At 31.6% G+C, this 25733-nt stretch overlaps 1 pseudogene; it reads left to right on the forward strand.

Moving 5' to 3' along the window:
- Positions 1–11830: 11830 nt before the first annotated feature.
- LOC145277181 (U2 spliceosomal RNA) lies at positions 11831–11966 on the forward strand (annotated as a pseudogene).
- The last annotated feature ends 13767 nt before the right edge of the window (positions 11967–25733 follow it).

Below are 25733 nucleotides of genomic sequence, written 5' to 3' on the forward strand. Positions count from 1 at the left end.
CTCCATGAACAGTCATCGTTTTTATATTCTCATAATTCGAATGCCGATTTGATTAATGCTAATCATTATGCCGTTTTGGTTCATTGTTGGTAGAGACGTATTAGTATATAACAATGGATATTTTTGTTAGGATCACATGTAATACAATAGAAGCTCCTTCCAGAATACCTTCAATAAACATTGCACTTACTTCTTTTAAGCGTTCTTACATATATATAGGAAATAAATCATGAAGTTTACAAAATTCAACTAACTATTATTTATCATGATTGTTTTACTACTATTAAATAAGTATACATATTTATACTCCTATAAATTGTTTTTTTGTGCGTGTTTATTGATATTCATATTAAACCCCCTCTTTTCTATTTATTTAAAAATAAAATACAACTTTTTCATATATGGGTTGTGGAATGGCATTCACAAGCAAAATATCTAGCTAATTTGCACATTCTTTTAAACATTCATTTTAATTAATTCCCTATTAGATTTTTCGTTTTTATGGGATGATCATCTGTAGTTTAGTATTACGTGTAATTATATTAATGCAGATATTCTACATAATTTATACCTGCATAATATTTGCGTAAAAAGTTTATAGTAAACACAAATCTGTTTCCATATATATTTATGCATAGGTATATACATTTGTTTAAAAAAATTTGCCTCAAAACTCCTCCTAGAGGTTTTGATCTACAGACAGGAGACTTAATATATAATGAATTTCCATGCGAAATTTATATTTGGGGTTTACCCGGGAAAAATCGGTGCAAAAGTGTGAAAATTAAATTTTTTTTAAAAATTGCCAGGTGAAGGTCGAACGCCAGCATTACGTATGCGTAATGCAGTAGCTATTGGTTCATGTTTTAATTTTAGCCTCGGATTATGAATGTCTTCATAGCCCAGTCATTGACGACAGAGGCAAAAATAAATCGTGGGCTGAACGTTTTGGTTTCGATTCTCGGTGGTGGCGCACGAATCCTTTTTTTTTTTTTTACTTTTTCAATCATTACTACGTATTGCGTCTAATCAATCTATATCTATATATCCATTAAAGGTTAAAATGTATGTTTGTCTGGCTGTCTGTGTGCCTGTCTGTGTACATTCCCCTACCAAATAACTCTGTCAATTTTTGGTCTATAGAATTTTAGATACGGAATCGTTTTTTGGCCAGAAATTTTGCTGTTCAACAGTTTCACCTTTGAGAATTCAACATTTTTACCTTTGAGAATTCTACCAAACTCCTCCGCCAATTTTGGGTCTAACCACTTGAAATTTTAGATATAGGTTCTTTGGACATGGATCTAACTTAATAACTTAGTTTTAACCCAGAACAATAAATGTTAAGGGGTCATAATTAGGGTAATTTTTATAAAATGTATCTCTGCGGTATCTATTAAATTACTCAAACATTTTTTGGTCTATACATTTAAAATTTTACATAAGGTGTATCTAGATATAGGGCAAGCTTTTTACTCGTTTTTTTCTGAAAATGTGGCTTCCAAGGGGTCAAAGTCCAAAAGTTTGTACCTTTGCGATCTCTAGCAAACTATTAAGTCAAGTCTGGGTCTAAACATTTTAAATTTTACATAAAGGGTATTCAGACATACTGAAAGTTTTTTAATCATTTTTTGGAAAAATTTGGCTGGCAAAAGGTCAAAGTTTACAGAGTTGACCTTTACGAACTCTACCAAACTCCTCCGCGAATTTTGGATCTAAACACTTGAAATTTTAGATGTGGATTATTTGGACATGGCTCCAACATTTTGATATAATTTGAGTCCAAAACAATAAACTGAGGTCAAAGTTTTTGCAAAATCGACCTCTGCGGTCTCTACGAATATTTCTCTATGGTACTTAAGGACGCCTATTATATAGAAAAGCATTACCGTACATATTCACACTTTTTAATATATGCATATGCACATAAAGTTATGAACAGTACATAAGGTCCGAGCAAAGCCGGGCGGAATTACTAGTGTATAAAAATTCACATAATATTACAAATAATAATATTTTTAAAAAAGAGTATCTCGTAAAAACTAAAATATTAAAAGTTATTATGAATATGTTGGGGAATAAATAACAGTAATGTGCAAAGAGTCTTCGGTATTCATTTAAGATATTTCTAGCTTTACAGACATAATTGAAGGGCAGTAATCCTAAACACTTTCTCTGTTAGAATTTTATTTAACACATTTTGATTTTTTTATAACTTATATATATTTTTATTTTCAATTTTAGCGACAAAAACCTGATAATAATTTATACTGAATAATAATATTGTTTTTTTTGTAAATGTAAGCCCATTCACTTTACGTTTATTAAATTTAGACAACTCTTATAGTGAGTATATGTATCGTGCTTTTAAAATGATAGCAATTTTGATTTGATGCCATACATAGTTGTGCGGCATAATTTACTTTAAAATATCTGTACATTTCGAGTGAATCGTATTTTTTATACAAATAGGCTAATTATTGGCTTTATCCGACGGATACTTAAACGTCACTGGATGTCAGTTAATTACATGCAATAAAAGTGAATTGCAGAAAAGGGAACCTGCTTTCGAGAACAAGAAATGCGATGTTTGAGATTTTCAGTAAAACAGATATAAACGAATCTTAGTCATAGTAACAGACGCATGTGTTTCCACAAATTATAATGAATAACAAAACCTCTAAAGCACATTAATTAAAACGGAATATAAATATTCGCTGAAAAATATATTAGTTTGATATGATTTGCTTAAAACCCACGTATATCTAGTGTAACAAAGTTGTTATAAAAACAAACTCGATGAGTTCGTCGGGCAATCTCAGCAAAGAAATGCAAACTGCATCCTATCTTAACAAGTGATTCCGTATATGTTTATTTAATTGTTCTAAATATATAATTTGATAAACCAGTAGGTGCTGTGTCTGCGTTTCAGCAATTTTAAATTACAGCTTCCTCTATTTAAAAAGAAATTCGAATTTTTCAAGCGAAATGTTCCCTGTTAATCGATGTTTACAATAAGTTAGTTCTTATTACGTATAACAATGATAAGGTTATCAACTTATAAATATGATTTATAAATTTATTTTTGTTAAGCAGAGTACAATTCAAACGAAATGTTGCATAGGCAACCATATTTCGGTATAAACTAATGCTAATTATTTTTGCATGTTTTCAAAGACAATAATCGTAATTTGAGGTAAGCGCTCTTCGCAGAAAACTGGCCTTCAACACATTTGAAAGCTTTGCATCTGACTTTACTTAGTAGATATTTTTAATGCTCGAAGGTTACATATAAAAAATTTTCATCAACGATTAAAGGTAAATATCGATGCTTATTTTTTAAAGTGCTATTTTATTTCTATTAGTTATATAAACGTTTCAATAAAATAGTAATTAATAAATCAAATAGACGTATTTATACGTACATGCATGTACACATGTTCTATTTATTCTATTCACCGTCGTTGTTTCATTTTGCTGCATTTATTAAGTTACAAAATAAACAGATAAAACGTTCGCTAGTTTTATGTAAGCTTTTTTTTCAGCAGAAACTTACTTGTAGAGAAAGGCTCATGTTTTCTTAATAGTTATTTACATTTCAACATTATTTCTAACCTGAGAAATGAGGGACGCTGACCGACAGACATGTGGGTAGCAATCGCCTTAGATTAGTCTGCATTATTTGATTGCTCAGAAACGCGAGGTGATTCGTCATGTCCTCATATACCTCGACTGTTTTGCCTACGGTGTTTTATTTGTTTCTGTTTTTACTCCTATCTTTCATTCATTCTGGAGGAAATGTTTGGTTTACTAATCTAGGTTATCACACATTCAGTGTTACCCTTATCGAAATTTATTCACTTATTTACAAAGGACGCTAGGCCGATAATATGTAACATGACTTTTTTCAATATTTGGTCCGGCCCTATACTTTTAATTGCAACAGCGAAATTACGGAAATCTAGGCTTTTAATTCGAATGATTTGCGGCTGCATACAGTGCACAACAGTCGGGATTTTAATAGATGCTTACGTATTTATCATTGTTAGCATTTCTTTACTGATATTTCTGTAAAAACGAAGTTATTTTTTAAATGCAGGCCTAGGGAGTCAATAAGAAGCTTATTAATTACATGTCGCTTACATTCTTCTCTAATACACATTCATGCAATGTTATATTATTTGATTTTAGTATATTCAATAATTTCATTCTAAGAATTATTTATCTTTTTCCTAAAATGTATTGCTTCAAGATATTAGAATACACTTTATTTTAATCTTTCTGTACAGATTTTTAAGTTGATCATTCTCAGAATAAATGCATGTATTCTGTCATTCCGCAAAGATTTACTACTAGTTTTATGAATGCCTTATATATATGAAGATAGATCGAGTGGAAATACAGATAATGTAGTCTCAGTATTTACAATTTGTTAAGTTATTTTTTATTATTTTTTATCAATAGTGTTTTTTTCTGGGGGTTTTGAGGTAATACATATTTTCAAAATGAGAATTTTTCTGTTTATTCTGCTTTTAATAACGGGTCTCGTTTACACGTGCTTACATATAAAGTGTTTTCGTCGTTAGCAGGGTTTTTAATACAAGTAGTAGGACACATTACTGGACAAACAATTTTCGTAAAGTTAAGAAATTACTTAGCAAATACTGGTAAACTACTCTTTTTAAATCAATAAAATACTTTCCTTAAATCTCATTTTTCATCGTATAAGATCCTTAAGTATTTAAGTATTGCAATCTGATTAATATTTAATGTTTATGTGTTTTATATCTCATCAAATTAATCAAGCGGTACTAACACCCGTAACACCGTAGTCATGGAATAAAAATTAATTTCAGACAATCACATTTTCCAGGAAAATAACTTGAGTGAGCGGACGGCACCAAAAGCTTATATCTTGCCACGACATTACATTGTAAACGTAAACGTATATGTTAGATTTGAAAGAACTAGAACAAGATTTAACGTAGTTTTTGCGTCCGTATCTTTAGAAACGTGTGCGGCACTCATGGCAAAATGGAATAAATATTTCTTATCCTGCACACAGTAGACGCCCGGTTAAATAGTACACTGTCGCTTTATGTCAAGTATATGAAAATCGTTCAATAAGCCGTGTATAGGGGCATCGTGCTTCAGAAACGTGATACCAAACTCGGATTATGTGAGAATATTTAAAAGAAAGGTTAAGAAAATATCATTGTTTATATTTCTTCTCGTATTTAATCATATATTTCGTCATGATCTTTTCAATTGTTTATTTATTTATTTTCTTATTTATTTATTTATTTATTTGTTTATTTATTCATTGATTTATTTATTTATTCATTTATTTATTCATTTATTCATTAATTTATTCATTTATTCATTCATTTATTAATTAATATATGTATTTATTTAATACAACTTACTACCAATTATTGCCTTCTGCCATTAATCAACGACGATGGATGAAATTTTTGATTCCCAGCGGTTCTCTATATTATTTAATGACCATGTTAGTATTTATACACTTTATCTAATGATATATTGTCATTGATCTCTGGCTGGAAGAGCTTCTTTGTCTTCACTATCATTTTGTAAGGTACGTAATTAGCATTCGCAGGGTGTCAAGTATTCTTCGAACACTTTTTAAGTGGGGATTTTACTGGTGATTCCCGTTTTTTTGTTGTTTTTTTTGGGGGGGGATTCTTACTCTTTAAAATAGTTTGGATAATATATTCAACAATTATATTAGATAAGACCGTTTACTCCGGTTCGTGCTTTCGTGGAATTATCGTCTTATGTTTTTTTTCTATCTCCATTTTTTTCGTGGCTTCTTTGTGTATGTAGTTTATGCGTGTTGGCTTACGGGCTCCAGTATTTTCCTCAACATTCTAGTTGTTCTTCTCACTGCATTTCATGGTTGATTCAAATCCTAACTTTTCTAATAATTTCCTTGCCTCATTTCAAAGTTTTACATTGTTTATCAAAAATTATCAGTATTATTATGGCTCCGTGTGGTTTTCTTCGGGTGTTTCTTCTTTTTTCTTCATGTTCTAGTTTCTGATCAGAGTTTTTAACTCATGCGTATCTTTACGGGGGTTCCTTAACATTTTAACAGTTTTTTATTATTGCTATCTGCTTTTTTTTTCCTCAGCCGTTCTCCAAATTCTAATTGCTCCTAAGTTTTTCGGGATTGTTTCTGGTAATCTTACAATCAATGGTGCTTTCTTTACTTTCTTTATCTTGATTCCGTGTATTCTCTCTTTTTCAACATCTTTTTTATCTATACCCCGTGGCCTGCTATAAAAACGACATCTACAACCTGGCATACAGGGTGGAACGATTAAATTTTCGCCACAAAAAGAGATGACATGATTTCGTTTCCGTTTGATGAAAACAATTTTTCTTTTATTGCAAACCATCTACTAATTGGCCAGTTAAATCAAATATCAGGAGCGATAGAAGCCTCCTCTCATGTCCGAAAAGACACAATGTTCAACAAGCGAGATCAGAGAGGAACCGCTGTACAACTCATACTCTCCCTATCAAAGTAATGACATCAGGACCATTGACAGCACCCTCGAATTGAAAATCCGGAAGGTTCAACGCTTGAGGGCACAGTTCAACGCGTCGGACAACCCACGGTTATAGTCTTTGGTGTGGTTTCAAGTGAGGGCAATATTATGCCACTTCTCATCTTCGAAGCCGGCTGGAGTCAGTACTAAAGTGTACCTTAGCGTGCTGATGAGTTTGGTTGTCCCCTGGTGCAATTGAATTGCCGCTGGATGATTTTAGGTGTGGCAGTAGGACTCGGCGTCGGCCCACAAATCCAAAGAGACCTAGGCTTGGCGTCACAAGAAGTGCTACGACTTTATACTTCTCTCACTGACCCCCAATATTCCCCGAGCTAAACCCAGTTGACATTTTCATTTAGTTATATGTCAAGAACATAATCAATATGGCCTCCGACAACATCAACAGCAGCCTGATAACCGCCATTCGCCGAGTATTCGCCGGCATATGTGAGGCAGGCATGCTCCCAGTTGCGAACCTGTATCGAGGTGCTGACTGAAGCTGAAAACTGCTACTTTAAATAGATGTCAACTTTCCTATATAATCAAGTTACGTAAATTGTTTTTTTTTTCAATAAAATGAAACTGTAGTGTTGTTCATCCTATATTTGTTTCCTTCTTTTTAACTATTATGACAGCAGGTGTTATGGCAGGATTTCTGATTTTATATGTTGATATCTCATACGATTTTATGATTTTTGCTTTCAGGTACACATCTGCTTGTGCTTGTATCATTCTTTTCGATGGTCAACATTCACTTCCATCGTTGTTATTATTATTATTATTATTATTATTATTATTATTATTATTATTATTATTATTATTATCATTATTTACACTGGCAATCATCATAGATTGCTTAGTAATAGCAACCTGTAATGGTCTCTGGAGTATGCATACTCTTCACATCTTTGCAGCTATTTCTATTGATTTCTCGCAGGGACTACTCATTAGCCATCATTTGGATTTGTATGGCAATAAACCTCCTCAAATCCCCAGTCCCCCTCGCACTCATTCAGTGAATATCTAGTAAATGATTTACACCTCGGGTTTTCACCCTCACGACAATTATCGACTATTTACTGTGGAACTAGTTTATTAAGTCACGAACATTTTTGGCTGAGAAAATAATTTGCGATTATACAGTTTAGGTTTTCCTTGTTACATGTGGTGTCTTTTACCTTTTCCTTTTAATTATCTTTCATTTTCTATGTGTCTAGTTAGGGTTTCAACCACAAGGTCATGATTGTACGTATTTAAGTGGTTTATTTAACATATTATCTGGTTTCATTATTGCTATCTATTGTATCATCTCAACAATCCCTCGAATTCAATTTTCTCTTTTTTACTTTTTTACGTTTTGCGGCATTCTTACTAGTGCATCTGCTTTTATTAGCAGTATCTTGAAATTCCTCATAGTCCATATGCCAGATCTATATATTTGCGTCGCTTATCTGTCTTCTTGATATTCTGCCTCTTCTCTTCTAGGCGGCTTGTTAACTGGTATCAGAACGGGTTAAGATATTAGGATGTATGTTTTCAAGTACTAGCACAGGTTTAATCTTTACAATTTGTTTAGGTGTTCAAGAGGTATAATTCTCAGTGTACTGCTTTCTCCATCGAGGCATGCCGATTATTGTATCCTTTATTGCTTAATGTCCTAAATTTACTGATACGGTTTATAATTTTGTTCTTGCATTAGCTGTTTTCGTATTTTGTCGATCTTTGTTTTGATATGGTCAGTCCCAATCGCGTTACTTGAGCAGCGCTTATTAGTGATTCCATTCCGTTGTTTTGTTATATTTTGTAGTCATGTGTAAGTGTTTTCGTGTGCATCATCTTTTGTTTCCTAATGAACCATCCGTGTAGTATTTATCTTCCCATTTTAATCCGTGTTATCTCTTGCATCTCTGCTCTGCGGATTGCTCATTTTTACTTCTCTTGTTGCAGTAATTGGCTTTTCTGTGTCCTGCTAGATGTAGTAGAGTATGTTTCCCTTTGTGTCATTTACACAAGTTTCTATAACCGTCTTCCCTCTATACCTTTACTTTTCACGTCGAGTAGGATACCATCATAATTTGGATATAATGCATTGTGGATACGCTACGTTTTATAATTTCTGGTCGAAATAGCTCTGTGTCTTGTTCTTGTTCTTGTTCTTGTTCTTGTTCTTGTTCTTGTTCTTGTTCTTCTTCTTCTTCTTCTTCTTCTTCTTCTTATTATTATTATTATTAGTTCAGAAGGAGCTTTCACACAGGTCTTCAGATATCTTTCCCTGAAAGCAGCCTGTGGTGTTCCCTGGAAGCTGAGTGACAGCAAGTCTCCCCAGGTTTCCTGTACTCTCCACCTCTTTCGATATCATTTGCAAATAATTTTGCATTATCGCAGCAGCTGCTTGCCATTAAATTCTCGTTGGAAGCAGCTATTGGTCTCTTCGCATTTATTCGGCTGAGGTCTGGTTAGTTTATCGGGCTTTCCTTCCTCCTTGATTGTACTCGGTTATTTGGTCTCGCTCTTTGTTTTGGAGAGGGCACTGATGTGGCAATGAGAGTAGGTTGGGTTAGAGAACTGATAGATATGTGGTTTCAGAGTGCTTGGTTCCATGTACTGTTTCATGTTTTGCCTTTGCAGCAGTTTGTCTGGCCCACACTTGTTGCTCTTGTTTGTTAGTTTCCACATTAAAAGGGTTTTCTTAACATTTCAGCTGTTTTTATGATTGTTGTTCGTTGTATTTTTCCAGTTATTCCTTTGATTCCAATTCTCCCATGCTTTTTTTTCGGGATTGTTCCTAGTGCTCCTACTATTATAGCTATTATTTTGATTTTCTTCATCTCCCATATCCCTTTCAGCTCTCTGGCTAGCTCTGTGTATTTGCTCCTTTCTCCTTTTATTTGATATTCAACCTGTGGTCAGCTGGAACAGCAAAGTCTACGAGTTGACAGGATTCTTCTTTCTTGTTAATTATTACATTTGGTCTTCTTGCTTGGATGGGTTTATCAGTTTGTATATATATGTCCCATAGGACTTTGTGATTCTCGTTTTCAAGTACTGTTGCGGCTTATGTGTGTACCACCTTCCTGTGCGTTCGAGATGCAGTCGTTTACATAATTCCCAGTGCACTATCCCTCTACTCCCGGCGTCATTCCTTTTTCCTTAGAGTCGGTCAACCTCGTCCTTCGGGTGTAGTGCGTTGTGCATGGTCATGTGTTTCCTGGTCTTTTGATCGAGTTGTCTTAGATTATTATTATTATTATTATTATTATTATTATTATTATTATTATTATCATTATTGTTATTATTGTTATTGTTATTGTGGTTATTATAATTATTGGTAGGATTATTGCATTAAAAAAGTCCTTTTTTAGTCTTTTATAGGAATTCTAACTTAGAAGGTTAACATTTTCTTTACATACTAGTGTGTGGTATACGTGCATACACTATTGGGACCATTGCGGTTTAGAAAAAGGCTGTTTTTCTCGAAATACGCCTTTAGTTAATAAACAACATTACAGAAAATTGAACCCTAAATTAAATAAGAGGAAGTTAAAAATACATAAAGCAATGTGAAGGAGATTGATTGTATGTAATGTTATTTAAAGATTAAATATAATTAGATCGATTAAAATTGCATAAGCAAAAAATAATAAATCAGCAATATTTTAAAAGGTAATATCTTTCCTAGGATAGAAAATATACGGAGAGAGAGAGTAAAGTATTTATAAATGTATCCCAGTTGCTTAACATTTAACATTATCTGTGAATTTGATACGTGGTGACCACGTCAGTAACATAAACTAAACTATTCATGTTTAAATTATTTATACGATAATTCGTATAAATTTAGAATATAGCGGCTCGTCAGAACCTGTGCATTACAATATATATCACTCCTTATAAAAATATGGTTTGCATGCCTTCATGAAAACATAAATATGATTTTTGTTAGATACCAAAAGTAGAGAGCAAATAGCAATTCATAAATGAACATCTGATTTTTTTGTAAATTTCTAAAATGTTCTTTTTATTTTCGACTATATATTCCGACTCGGTAGTGACAATATATTTTACACACATTAATCATTTGATTTGAACATATTGCTATGCAATTATATTTGAGTAAACTTTTCGGAATTTCCATTTTTCTCAAGACATAAAACTTTAATTTTAGAGATATTCTATGAGAAAAATATAAGAAAATCATGAAATGAGAGTGAATCCAATTTAATACAATAACTGAAATCATCAAGCGAATTATTTTGATAAATGAACATTACAGTATGGCAAAATCTTTATAAGAAATAATCTAACCGTTTCTGGAACACGCACATACACACATACATAAAACATATATATATATATATATATATATATATATATATATATATATATATATATATATATATATATATATATATATATGATGAAAATAATAGAAATAATATTCGGACAAAATAGAAAAATGAAAAGGAAACAAACCGTGATATGCACATAACACATAACATATCGCTCTCTCTCCCTCTCTCTCTCTCTCTCTCTCTCTCTCTCTATATATATATATATATATATATATATATACATATTTATGTGTGTGTGTCTATGTGTCTGTGTGTGTGTGTGTGTGTGTGTGAGTTAGAGAGACAATAGGAGTTGAAAATGAAGTCACAAAAACTATATATTGGTATATATAGAATGATTCCTTTATTTAATAAGAGTAGACATACATTCATTTGGAGGATAACTGGGACTTTTATACCAAGGCAGTTCGAAGCCTCTATAAGCTACATTCAAATTTGTTGAGCCTTGTATTAACCTGATTACCCTCCTCTTATGGAATTGAAGTTTCTCTATTCTTCTAAATAATCAATGTATATATACATATATATATATATATATATACATATATATGTATATTATATACCCATTTTTTGCGTCTGAGTATATATACATATATACATATATATATATATATATATATATATATATATATATATATATATATATATGTACAAATATATATATATATATATATATGTATATATACTCAGACGCAAAAAATGGGTCAAGTGTGAAAGAAGGAAGAAATTGAGTTTTCAATATTTTTCCATGACTTTTTGTTAATTTGAAGTGAAAATTCTTATTTTGCAGATCATTAATTATATCATGACGCTTATCGCTCCGTCCGTTATCATGCTGTGCATCCCTAATTGGAATTTAAAAAAAATTGGTGTCGCTGTTGAGGCAAAGCTAATAAAAACGATATGTCTTTCTTGGCCTTTTGGCTTAGATCAAAGTGTAGTATCTGTTCTTCAGTTGCTACATTTCAATTTCCTCTCTCTCAATTGAAGAGAAATCCTTTACGACTAAGACAATTTTTTCTTTACGTTAAAAATCTACCCTGGTGTCTAAATCTGCCCCGTGTGGAGGCACTGTGAATAGGTACTATGCTTAATGTAACAAAGTTTTCATATTAAAAAAGTGACTGTAAAAAGTTATTTCTGATAATTACAAAGTGCCCTTGAAATTTCCCTTCTCATTAATTATCAAATGCCCTGGAAAATGTACGTTTTGATTTTTTTTTGTTTACTTGCCTCCCTACAAGTGCGGAATTGGACATGAGGCCGGTTAAAAATTTAGGGGGAAACCAGCTCCCCAAAAGGGGCACTCTGGTCAATAACAAAAATAAAAATTGTATCAGTAAGGAAGGATTTCTCCTCCATTAACCAAGACCAAAAAAGGGGGATTTACGTCACTGGCATGCTGAAACTTATACCAGAAATTCATGTTGAAGCAATCGTTGCCTTATCCGTAACTGTTTTTATGTATTACTTTCGAAAAGCTGCTGAAACAGTTTATGATTTAAACATTACTTTATTTCAAGTATATTTTAAGCAGTGGATTACGGGATATGAAGTCAGTCCCGGAAATTACTCAAACTATTTACGATTTAAACATTACTTTATTTCATGTATAATTTTAACAATGTGGTGGGGGGATATTAAATCAGTCCCGAAAATGGGTGAAACCGTTTACGCATTACATATTACTTTATTTAATGTATATTTTTAACATTGGGATGGGAGATAAGAAGTCGGTTCCGGAAATGGCTGAAAAAGTTTACGATTTATTCATTACTTTATTTCATGTAAATTTTTAACAGCGGGGTTGGGATTATAAGTCAGTTCCAGAAATGGCTCAAACAGTTTACTATCTAGACATTACATTATGTCATGTATATTTTTAGCAGTGGGTTTGGGATATAAGGTCGGTTCCGGAAATGGCTGAACCAGTTTACTATTTAGACATTACATTATTTCATGTATATTATTAGCAGTGGGGTGGCGGACATGAAGTCAGTCCCGGGATTGAATGATGTGCAAATATAGACTATCAGAAAGCGTCGCCCAGTATTGAATGAGATAGATGGAAAGCATATAGTAGCAAAATACCCAGCGTCGCCCGGATCGAATTAGATAGGTGAACGATATATATTTGCAGAATATGCGGCGTCACCCGGGATTGGATAAGATAGGTGAAACATATATACTATGAGAATACCCAGAATTGATTGATTTGTTTGTAACGAAATGATCAGCCCATGCAACATATCAAAGTTATTATTTAAGTAAGGGGAGGCGACATGAGGGTTAAAGTTATGAAAATTATTGTCGAAATTAGTAACATATCCAAGAATTTAGAAAAAATGATGAAATTTGAGTTACTTGATTGGTGTGTTTGTAATGATATAATAAGCCCAGACAATATATCAACTATTTGATATAACTAGGGGGGATAGACATAATGCGGGTTTTTAATTATAAAAATTATTGTCGAAATTAGTAACATATCTAGGATTATGAACAAAGATTAAATGTGAGTTAATCGATTGTGTGTTTATAATAAAATAATCAGCACAGGAAATATATCAAAGTAATTATGTTTGTAAGAGAGGGCGACAAGGATGGTTTAAATTATGAAAAATAATTGTCGAAATTAGAAACATATCCAAGAATTATCAGAAATGATAATATGTTATTTAATGCATTAGTGTGTTTGCAATGAAATAATCAGACCAGACAATATATCAAAGTAATTATTTTAGTAAATAAGCGATGATGTGGGTAAAAATAATGAAAAATGATTGTTGACATTAGTAACATATGGAAGAATTATGAAAAATGACGAAATGTGAGTTAACTGATTTGTGTGTTTGAAATGAAATAATCATCCCAGATAATATATCAAAGTTATTATTTTAGTAGTGGGGGGGTGTTGATAATGTGGGTTAAAATATTTTTTAAAATCGTCGAAATGAGTAACATATCCAAGAATTAAGACAAATGATGAAGTATGAGTTAATTGATAGTTGTGTTTTTTTATGAAATAATCAGCCCAGATAATATATATCAAAGTATTTTTAGTAAGAGAGAGCGACGAGGATTGTTTATATTATAAAGCATTATTGTCGCAATTAGTAACATATCCAAAAATTATGAAAAATGGCGAAATGTGATTTAATTGATTGGTGTGTTTATAATAAAATAATCAGTCTTGACAATATATCAAAGTTATTTCAGAAGTAAAGTGGAAGGAGATGAGGAGGACTAAATTATGAAAAATTATTGTCGAAATTTATTACATATTAAGGAATGACGAATAAATGATGAAATATTAGTTGATTGGTGTGTTTTTTAAGGAAATAGGCATCCTAGACAATATATCAAAGTTATTATTTAGTATAGAGAGAAGGGCGAAAATGTGGGTTAAAATCATGAAGAATGATTGTCGAAATTAGTAACATATTCAAGAATTAGGAAAAATGATTAAATGTGATGTCATGCATTAGTGTGTTTGTAATAAAATAATAAGCCCATATAATATTTGAAAGTTATGTTTTTATTAAGGAGGGGGCGATAATATGCGTATAAATTATGACCAACCATTGTCGAAATTAGTAACATACCCAAGAATTTTGAAAAATGATGAAATGGATGTTAATTAATGTATTTGTAATGAAATAATCAGCCCAGGAAATGTATCAAAGTTATTATTTTAGTAAGGTTGGGCGACAAGGTTTGTTTAAATTATAAAAAAATATTGTCACAATTAGTAACATATCCAAGAATTACGAAAAATGATGAAATGTGAGTTGATTGATGTGTGTGTTTGTAATGAAATAATCAGCCTAGACAGTATATCAAAGTTATTATTTTAGTAAGGTGTGCGATATGGTGAGTTTTAGTGATGAAACATTATTGTCAAAATTAGTACCATATCCAAGAATTATTAAAAATGATGAGATGTGAGTTAATTGACAGTTGTGTTTTTTTTATAAAATAATTAGCCGATACAATATATCAAATTTAAACTTTTAGTAAAGGGAGGGGCGATAATGTGGGTTTAAATTATGAAAAATTATTTTCGAACATAGTAACATATTCAATAATTATGAAAAAAATGATAAAATGTGAGTTAATTAACCGGTGTGTTTTTAATGAAATAATCTGCCCAGGAAATATATCAAAGTTATTATTTTAATAAGGGGAGAGTACAGTTTTAATAAAAAAGTAGAATAATATGATTGTGCCTTCCTTCGTGCTGAACATAACGCTCACAGCATGCCCAACAACAATATATTACATATGAAAAATGCTGCTGTGGAATTTCCATAGGTCCCGCTAGTAGCATAATAATAATAAGTGAAGAAATTAATCCTAAAAATGGTAAGACCGCATCTTGGCGACAATATAATAAACCGAACTGCAAGATTAAGGCAGCCAAAATGACTTACTAGCGGATTTTTTTTCTATTTCCAGGACAGAAAGTGTGAACACATCCCTTTTGAATGAAGCAATTGGTGAATGGTTCGAACGCTTCGTAAAAGGGAAATCTGTATCTGGTCGTCCAAGAGCATACACTTTGAAGGACGACCATAGGCTTAAATTAACTACTTTGAAGGATTGAAATAAAACTTATGTTAACCATAGCAAAGAATTCACAAGGGCTGGACCTTCTTTCTAAATATACAATATCCAGCCTAATGAAAAGGCATGCAAAGAAGCCATTTTTATCTAAGAAGAACATCAATGATAGACAGAGATTTTTCTCGTGTTATGGCAAGGAAGATACAGATTGGTTCAGGAATGATTTCTGGTTAGATGAATCAAGATTTTGTCTTGTTAGTGATGTTTCCGATGCTCGCGAAAGGAGCAATCGAAGAACTGGAAAGGGATGTTCGCCAAGTTACATAAAAACGACACTACAAAACGTGGATGAAGGGGTAATGGTATGGGGAACTTTTACTGCAGCAAGAGTTGGGGAACTTATTAGATGTGAGTATTCACTTAATGCAAAGGAATACATTTGAGTATTAGAAACAGGACTGTTACTAAGTATCCAGAAGCGGGGAATATTCCAGAACATTATTTTTTAACATGATAATGCCCCTGCACACACTGCTAAAGTCACAAAAATATTTTTTTCTGATAATTCAATTAATGTGATATTTTGGTCAGGTCAAAGCCACGATTTAACCCAAATTGAGAATATTTGTTCCATATTATTTCGTGCATTGGCCGGAAGAATTTTTGAGAACAATGACAAACTGTGGGAAGCTGTGCAAAGCGAAAGGAATAGCATCTCCTCCTCACAGTGTTCCATTTTTGTTGAAACCGTGTCTAAAAGGATTGATCTTTTAAAGAAATTAAAAGGGAATGCGATTTCATACTAAGCCTTTATAAAGTAAATGTTTTGTTCTGTGTTATTAGTCTCGTTTAAGTTACCTGGTTCAATTATTCTTTGTTCAATTTGGCTTTTAATGCAATGAAATATATTAAATTTATTTGGACATTTTTTTTTTTTTTTGCTCAGCTGTGTATAATTTTAGAAATAGAGGGAAAGAAAGGGGGGGATGTGCGATTCTTTTATGTGTGGTTACCGATATATTCATAATACAATATATAAAAAATTGAGCAATTAACAATAATTCAGCAAAAAGATTGATTTCTTAAATTTATCTTATTTTCGTGGGATTTGTGTAAATATGATTTTAAAGTGTAATAGAGTTTTATAAAAAAAACGAATTTAGATGTTTCTCTTACATACAGGTGTCACGTATTTTTACGTATATATATATATATATATATATATATATATATATATATATATATATATATATATATAATGCCTGAAAATATCGACCTGAATGTAAATGTGCGTATATTTAACTTTTGTTTTATTTTAGTAGCCAAGAATCTCAGCAAAAATAAACTTTCTTAGTGACATGCAATATGGTTTTAGTACTGCTAGACTTACAGCAGACATGCTTACAGTTATTTCTCATAGGATTAGCGAAATCCTCGACGGATGATTCCTCTCTAGAGCAGTTGCTCTTGACATAGCAAAGGGCTTTGATAAGGTATGGCAGAAAAGTCTAATTCGCAAGATCTCCAGCTATGATATAACTGGAAATTTCTTCTTAATTATTAAATCATTTCTTTTTAGTTGGTGCATAAGGGTAGTGGTTGATTGACAGAAATCAGAAGCTCTCAGTATCAATGCTGGGGTCGCGCAGTGGTCCAAAAACCCTTATACACGAGTGGCCTCCGGGCCTTGATAAGTGATGATCTCTGTGTAAAAAAGAACAAAAACGCCGATCAAATTTCTCAACTAATAAGGTGCCTTATTTTAAGCGATTAACACCTGTTCTCTGTATATGTCATTCATAGATATTCGAATAATGTATTAAATCATCTATACATTTCAAATTGCCGTGTTATTAAGGAAATTAAAAACATTACATTTCCTATTTACCAATTGATATGTTTTAGTATATCCTTCCTGTGGTCTATTTGGTCTGAGCGATTTCAAGAAAAAAAAAGATTTAGCTGAGTATCAAGCTTACTACTGCTACTGTCCGTATCATCACCTGAAGAAGAGTCCCCGTTGCTTGTATAAGCTACTGTTAGTTAACCATTTTAGCCATATTTTTTTGCCGCCAATACTAAGTTATTTTGAATAAGTTTACTTGTAGGAAATATACAATAATAGAGGATTGTCTTAACAAGCATGTGCAGAGAGGGATTAGACTCATTGGGCAGTGTTTTGAAGGCATTCAATTCTCTTCCCTAGGCATTCAAGTTCTTACCAGATGTGATATCTATGCATGCATGTGGCTATATATATATATAATCTTAATATTACAATGAACTAGTAGAGCAAGGTTACTCCCCAATAGTAAATTGGAAAATTTTAAAGAAAGCGAAAACCTGTTCATCTTTAAACTCGCCTTGCTACCTATGTTTTTATGAGAAATTATTTATACTTACTTTTAGAGAAAGAGATAAATTATTAAATAAGAAGCACGAAAATTCAATTAATTGCAAACATTATAAAAACCATATTTTAAGTAATTTAGTTTAGATATAAAATTTAAATAAATTTAAAATTGTCACTGATTTCTATAATTTATTAAAATACTATTAATATACTTTCTCCTCTCCTGATTTCATTCTTTGCTTCCCCTATCTTATATACCTGTGTGTCTATGTGTATATGTATGTGTCTATGTATTTATTTTATGACCGTGTGTACTTAGATTTATATATTTCTATATTATTTGGTATACCCTCCCATGTTTATTCAATCCATTTGTATGTTTCTATGTGTGTATGCATCTATCTGTACTCTTGCCAAATTATTTGTATTCTTATGTATTTCTATATATATAATTTATGTAAATTATACATATTTATGTGTGAGTATATATATGTGTGTGTGTGTTGTTGTTTATTAGTATATGATTGTGTGCATATATTTGTGTATTTTTTGTATGTATGTGTATACATAAGATTATACATATATATATATATATATATATATATATATATATATATATATATATATATGCTTATTTGTATGTCGGTTGGTTCTCTGTGAGTATATACATATGTATTTTATTATTTTTAATTTGGGTACTATCTACCTGTGCGTCGCTACTTTTGAGTATTTCGTTGATTTAATTACTTCTTTTGCCTGAATATATTTATATATTTATAGGAAAGTGTACTTGTATCTGTGTTATTAGTAATCTGGTCTTGAATGTATTAATTTGTGATTTAATATGACTTTATATCTATACTTAAATAGCTTAAACTTTCAACTTAATAGTATAGTTACACCTTTACTTATGTGCATGTATATGTATATATATATGTATATATGTATATATGTGTGTATGTGTGTATATATGGATATATATGTGTGTGTGTGTATATACATATATGTATTGTATTCTTTTTATATACATAAATATTAGTAGTTTTTTATTTATAATTATTGGACCTAATTAATTCATTTAATCCCCTCTTATGGCTAAATATGTTATATTAAAAAGATAATAAATATTAATGTTATTCTGTTTTTATTATTATTATTATTATTATTATTATTATTATTATTATTATTATTATGTTTATTATTATTAATAATAATTTTAATATTGTTTTATCATTATTTTTTTTTATTTATACATTTATCTAATAAAAACGCGAAAACTTTAAACTTATATCATTTAGCATAAAGGGCCTAATTAACTGTAGACGTATGTTTGAATTGCGTTGATATTACTCGTGGACGTATGTGAGAGGATAAATATGCTGGCTGGATACATTCACTGCCTTTTTTGACATGTTCATTTCTGACGCTTGGATTGTATCTTCTGTTTGTATTTGTAATAATATGTTTCATTACTGAATTGTATAATTGTTCATAAATTGGTTGACACGCAGATCTTTTTCTTTTTCTTTTTCTTTTTCTATATACTGTCAAATTCTTACTTTCTCTCTTTCTCTATTTAACTAGATCTCATTATTCTTTCCTTTTCCTTCTAGTTCTTATTCTCTTTATAATAACCATTTATATCTTTTTTCTTTTCTTCTCCATATCATATATGTATATATAGTTATATATATATATATATATAATATATATATATTTATATATTTTTTTCTCTCTTCTTTTTCTCTCTATTTTTTTCTCTCTATTTTCGTTCTCTATTTCTTTCTCTATTTCTTTTTTTCTCTTCTCAATCACTCTCTCCCCATTGTAATCTTTTAACTTTATTTAAATTGCCCCTCCCTTTTTACATTTTTTAATTAAAGTTCTGTGTTTTAAGTTTTTTAACTTCAACTTTTAAAGAGTTCCTACCTAAAATAAAAATCCATTATTCATTGAACTTTTGAATAGTCAAGTCGCTGCCTGATGATATCTGTTGTTTGATTGAAACAAGTGGCTATTTGTAGCAGCGGGATGTGAGCATGTTTACAGAACAATAAACAAGTATATATATATACACCTAAAATATGTGATATGTATGCATGCATGTGTCTATACACACACACACACACACACACACACATATATATATATATATATATATATATATATATATATATGTGTGTGTGTGTGTGTGTGTGTGTGTATAGACACATGCATGCATACATTTGTGATATGTATGCATGCATGTGTCTATACACACACACACACACACACACACACATATATATATATATATATATATATATATATATATATGTGTGTGTGTGTGTGTGTGTGTGTATAGACACATGCATGCATACATATCACATATTTTAGGTGTCTGATGAGAAGGAAAATATTTCTTCGGAACTCTGCGGATTAAGGACTATCCATATATCTAGTGTTTCCTTTTCAGATTAAATATGTTTTTAACTCATTTCAAAGTGTTTTTTAACATATTTTATTAACTGTTTGCTCATATTATAATCCCTATTTCCTATTTGATGTTATCGAGCTTTTACATCTGGCTGAGATAATTTTATAAATATTAATTCTTTAATATTTATAATATACTTTAATTTTACCATCTTGGATCATTTTGGTAAATTTAATTGTAATTTTTATAATATATATATATATATATATATAATATATATGATATATAAATAATATATAATATATATATAATACATAGTATATATATAATATATATAATATATAATATATATAATATATATAATATATAATATAGTATAGTAATCCACACACATTACTGTTTCACTGTTTCAAAGCTCATCGGTTCGACAAGACAGGCAACTACTATTATATAAATATATATATATATATATATATATATATATATATATATATATATATATATATATATATACAGTGATAGGCATCACAAGATTTCAGAATAAAATTTACAATATTTTATGAAACCAGGAATACAAGAAAAATAATATGGAATAAGGATTTTTTTCTCGTATTTCTTGTTTTGAATTAAATATTGCAAATGTAATTCTACAATATCGTGACGGGTATTACTTATAATATGCTAAATTTCTGATATTTAGCCTTTTGAATCTGAATGAAGTTGTTATTTCTCTAGATTTATCATTCATCTCTTTCGAATTTGAAAAATTTTATTAACCCTTTTTCCACATGACAACGTAATAGTTCAAAGTAGGTATTTTCCTGGAAATTTTCTTTGTTTATATAATGATTTGGGTGAATAAATTTTTATATAGTTCCGGTCAATCTGCTTAATAATGAACATATGATTATATATATTAACATATGATTATATATATTTAATATTTGTATATAATTATTGAACATGAGTTTCAAATTCCACTCAAAAATAACATTGAACTGCGAATAAAATAAAACCGTTTTCTGTAGACAGACTAAGAAAATGAAATGAAGAGCAACTGAACTGATATTGAAATGAAAAATGAAACATGAACAAATGAAAAATGAAAAGGGTAAATAAATAAATATATAAATAAAAATAAAAGATAAAAAAATAATAACTAAATATAAGAAAAGAAAAAAAACACATTATGTATAATAAATTAGGGAATAGAAAAGAAGATAAAAAGGGGAAGGGAACGGAATATGATGAAGAAATCGAGTGAGATAGAAAATAATAATGAAAACAGAGTTAGAGAGGAAAGGAAGAGAAAAAATGAGGAAGAGGAACTAAAAACGAAATCATTAAACTTTTACCAGATACACTGACAAGCGGCGAAATCAGGTCAGATCAGGTCGTCTAGACGGATCCACAATGCACGAAGGAAACAAAAGGAAAACAAGAAAGCAAAAAAAAAAAAATCACGCCATTTCATCCACAAATTTCCCGCGTAAATAACTTTAACTCAAATTAACTTAAAATTAAGTCATCTAATATATACAGTAACTTTCTTGCTAATTTTATATATATTGACAATATCGTTTATATGACAATATTAAACCGAAAAATAAATAAATAAATAAATAATGATGAATAAGTGATAATAATTATAATGTTAATGATTATAATAATAATAATAATAATAATAATAATAATAATAATAATAATAATAATAATAATAATAATAATAATAATACGCTGGTGACAGAAAACTAGTACACTCGTGACAGAAAACTCTTTTAAAGAACCCAACGAAAGGTGAGTTTGTCTTTAAGAAAAAAAGTTAATGTTACTTCGAATTCATTTCAGAAATCAGTCTTTGTTTCGATATGAACGTATAATTATGTGTGTCAATTCCAAGTTAATGAAAATCCTCTAAAAATGAATGGAAAAATAGCTATACGGGCGACTAGCGAAATTTGTGTGTATGCATATATACATGTGCGTATGTTTGTACTAGAAAGGACTGCTTTCACCCCCCGCGCCCCTCTCCTTACCCTTACTCTCTACTGACCAACGACCTGGCATTTAATTCAAGACTGGAGCCCACAGAGGATAGGTATTAGTACACTCGTGACAGAAAACTCTTTTAAAGAACCTAACGAAATGTGAGTTTATGTCTTTTTTTTTTAATAAAAAAATAAAAAAGTGTATGTTACTTCGAATTCATTTCAGAAAACAGTCTTTGTTTCAATTCAAATTTAATGAAAATCCTCTAAAAATGAATGCAAAAACATCCAGACGGGCGACAGGCGAATTATCTAGTTAAATCTTAGTTCGAATTTATAACAGAAACCAGCCTTTTTACCGATATTGACGTAGAAATGTGCCCGCCTTTGCACGAGGGAATTAAATACTACCAAAGCGGCCGGGAATATTGCCCTCCTTCTCTTTTCCTATGCAACATTTCCAACGGCTAAACAGTATGATGTAAGGTGGACCTATCTTCAAACGCCCTCTTTCAGGGCATAACTTTCGACTTTTACTAAGTAGAATACTTAGTTATATATTTAATTATTTATTTATTGTTATTATTATTTTATTTATTTTTTTATTCTTTTATTTTTTTATTTATTTTTTATGTCCCATATGTATGTGGGATAGTGAAGGATACCTCTTGGATACACGGGAGCTATACACTATCCCTGCATCTGAACCATAGGTAAAACATTTCTGGACTCGGTGTTGCCACAAACACCAAAACATGAAAAATTTCAATTACAAATAATCCAAACCATGCGACACAGAAGAAAGATCTGGGTGTCATGATCGGCAGGTGCTCCTTCGTTGGCCAGCATGGGGGATCCGGTAGTCATCCTGCGAATTATGGCCAACTTTCTAGTTTCAGAAACTCAAATGACGTGGACGTTGAACAGGTAAGTATAACCTCTAATTTCAGGGAACAAAATGATACCGAACAAACACAGCACAGCCATGATAACCATCAAAAGGAAAAAAATACTGAAGATAGAAATGGACAACAGAAGAGAACAGACTCGTAATGGTTCGTTAAGGAACTTAAAAACAGAAACAGAGAAGGTTAACAAACTCCTCCCACATATCCCAACAAATACAATCACAGACGTAAACAACCTGATTTACGCAGGCGCCAAAATGGTAAGTATGAAACTCAAATCGGAAAATGGGAAGACAAGCGGATCGACAAAACCTGGATGGGAATAAGACTAGAAACCCAAATACAGAAACATAAAAAAATAAACCAAAATGATCAACAGGAAGAAAGCAATGTGGAGAAAACGGAATATTGGAAATGTAACTGACAGGGAGGGGCTAAACAAGAAACATGAAGAACTGGACCAAGAAATAAAAGCAAAAGAAGCAGGATTGTGACGATATAGATATAAATCTGAACAATGCAAACAAAACAGAACATTCGAAACTAATGAAAGCCAATTCTACCAAAATGTGAACGGAGGAAAAACAAAAACAGAAAAAAAATTCGACTGAAACCGAACTCTACTGGAGTAAAATATGGGAAGAGTGACGAGAACACAATAGAAATGCCGAATGGCGGAATGACATGAAGGAAGATTTACAACAAATAGAAGAAGGAACGGTGAATGAAATCAGCAAGGAAACCCTAAAGAAAAACATAGGAAAAATGGCGAACTAGAAGCACCAGGGCACGACGGGATACATGCATACTGGTTCAAAACATTGACAACCTTACACGAAAGGCTAGCCCCAAAACTGAGAAGATGCATACAGACAGCAAACGTACCAGACTGGATGACAAAAGGTAGAACCACACTGCTACAAAAGGATACGCAGAAAGGAACCGTCCCTAGCAACTATATGCCAATCACGTGCTTACCAACTATATGGAAGATACTGACAGCACAACTGAAGGAACAAATCTACCACTCTCTAAATAACCTTGGACTTATCCCCAGTGAGCAGAAAGGATGCCAAGAAGGAAAAAGAGGAACACATAACCTGTTATATATAGATCAAAAGATCCTAAAAGAGGTAAAAAGGAGGAGAACGAATTTAGCCATGGCATGGATCGACTACAACAAAGCGTACGACAGGATCCCACAAGCACGGATAATAGAATGCCTACAAATTTATAAAATACCAAGCAGGATCACCAACGTAATAGAAAATGCAAGGAAAACATGGAGACTGGAATTGACAGCTGATGGACAACACATGACAGAAATTAACATACAAAGAGGCATCTTCCAAGGAGACTCACTATCACCACTACTGTTCATCATAGCTATGATGCCCTTGAACAGTATTCTGAGAAAGTGCCAAGCCGGATACAAGTTCTCCAATACAGATGAAAACATGAACTACCTGATGTACATGGACGATCTGACACTTTTTGCAAGGACCGAAAAGGAGCAAGAGACACTAATTAACACTACCAGGATCTTCGGCCAAGATATCCAAATGGAATTTGGAATGGAAAAGTGCGCACTACTAGTTATAAGAAAGGGAAAACTGGAAACGACAGAAGGAATGGAAATATCCAACCAAACAGAAATGAGGGATCTAGGGGAACAGGACGATTATAAATACTTGAGAATTCTGGAAGCGGACACCATCAGAGCAACAGAAATGAAAGAGAAAATTGGAAAGGAATACCTTAGGAGAACAAGAAAACTCCTGGAAACGGAATTATATAACAGAAACCTTATAAAAGGTATAAATGCATGGGCAGTATCACTAGTGAGAGACTCTGGACAGTTTATAGGGTGGACAAAAGAAGAACTGAGACAACTCGACCAGAAAACCAGGAAACTCATGATCATGCATAATGCACTAGACCCAAAGGACGATATTGAAAGACTCTATGTGAAAAGGAAAGACGGCGGGAGAGGACTGATCTGTATAGAAGACTGTGTGAAGAAGAACTAGAAAAATACATAATGCAACACTGAAAGGATAATTATGGCAGTGAGAAACACTGAAAAAAACAAAAAAAAGAAAACAGAGAGACAAACCACAAAACGAGAAAAGAGAAATGGGAAGAGAAACAACACCACGGAAGATTCATAAGAATGACAAAAGGTGGGAATAAGGAAAACACCTTGATATGGATGCGAAAAGGACATATAAACCGTGAAACTGAATCTCTCATAATTGCAGCACAAGATAACTCGATAAGAACCAACCATATCAAAGCAAGGATCGATAAAACACAAGACAATAGCAAATGCAGACTCTGTGGACAAAGAAATGAAACGATAAACCATATAGTAAGTGAATGCAGCAAATTGGTTCAAAAGGAATACAAAAACGGGCATGACCAAGTGGGAGGGTACACTGTGAATTGTGCCAAGGACTGCATTTTGAGCGTACACATAAATGGTACAAGCATAAACCCGCAACAGCACTCGAAAACGAGAATCACAAAATCCTATGGGACATAGACATACAGACGGACAAACCCATCGAGGCAA

Source organism: Euprymna scolopes, chromosome 5, assembly GCF_053919585.1.
Source record: "Euprymna scolopes isolate OS-2025 chromosome 5, ASM5391958v1, whole genome shotgun sequence".
In the NCBI taxonomy this organism is placed as follows: Eukaryota; Metazoa; Mollusca; class Cephalopoda; order Sepiida; family Sepiolidae; genus Euprymna; species Euprymna scolopes.